This window comes from Haplochromis burtoni, unplaced genomic scaffold (assembly GCF_018398535.1).
Source record: "Haplochromis burtoni strain Fernald_Lab_line unplaced genomic scaffold, NCSU_Asbu1 Contig_116, whole genome shotgun sequence".
Classification (NCBI taxonomy): domain Eukaryota; kingdom Metazoa; phylum Chordata; class Actinopteri; order Cichliformes; family Cichlidae; genus Haplochromis; species Haplochromis burtoni.
The window spans coordinates 1590937-1592094 of NW_024582477.1; positions in this window are offsets into that span (position 1 = coordinate 1590937).

Sequence of the window (1158 nt, forward strand, 5' to 3'; positions counted from 1 at the left end):
GAGGAGAGACAAAGAGGACTTTGAACTAATATTAACCTGCTATAACTGTGGCCAAAAAGAACATAGCGCACTCGTGAGAGCAGGGGACAGAAACAATGGTAACATTTTTGTAAGTGCTTCACTCATAAAGATGCTAACTGCAGACAAAGGAAGAGGAACAATGCAAAACAAACAAACAACAACACATCTGCATTCAAATTAAGTGAATGCTGAGTTTGTGGACTGAAACAAAGAGGGCTTCTAGTTTATACTGGGACGGTGTAACACATAATAACAGACATTAAGAAGTTTAATGAGTTTGATGATTCAGTTTTTGCAGGAAGATCAAGTGTAGCATTGAAGAAATGTGCCACAGGAGTGTACACTTGAATGAAGACATATTGATGCACATAATGTTGGGTGTCGTACTTACTATGGTATTCAGACATGGCACGAAATTGTTGGTCACTACCAAACAAAGCAACTGTGGCCATATGCTGTAATGACTGTTGCAGTAATGTGCAGCAGGTGTTATAACAGATACTAACTGTGTATTGTTGAATTCAGCTGTGTGAATCCATCTATTAGAGACCAAGAGAAAATATTATGAACTATATTATGTGATTTGAAATAAAGCTCGTATTCCCTTGTATTAATAATGTTCTATTATAATATTAATATTGTAAGTGAGAGTGCAGTAAGAACAAGATAACTTGCAGAAGGGCTACTTCTTACTTTTATTTTGTTATTATTTTACAAGCAATTTTAATTGAGTGCGAGGTGTCTTTGAGTGTTTTGAAAGTCTATAAATAAACTGTTCTTCTTATTATTTATTTTTACTTTTATACTTTAAGTACATTTACAAGTGTATACTTTTTCACTTTTACTTGCATAAATAAGTTGAATAAGTACTTCAGTGTCTCAGTCACAGGAGACAGGGGTGTCACGTGAAGTGAAACTTTCATTTTTGTGCAGTGGGAGTGTCTGACCTCTAATATAAAGAGCAGTGTTTGATACCACAGAAGGGAAATAGTGAAAGGCATCACAGGAAGTTGTTGAATTTCTTCACTATCTAAAGGTAAAGGTTACAAAAAAGTTTACTTCTTCTACAGTGAATTATGCTTTTGTGTTAGTGTTACATTAAAGTTACAAAGTCTGACCTTGATACTCCAAAGAGAC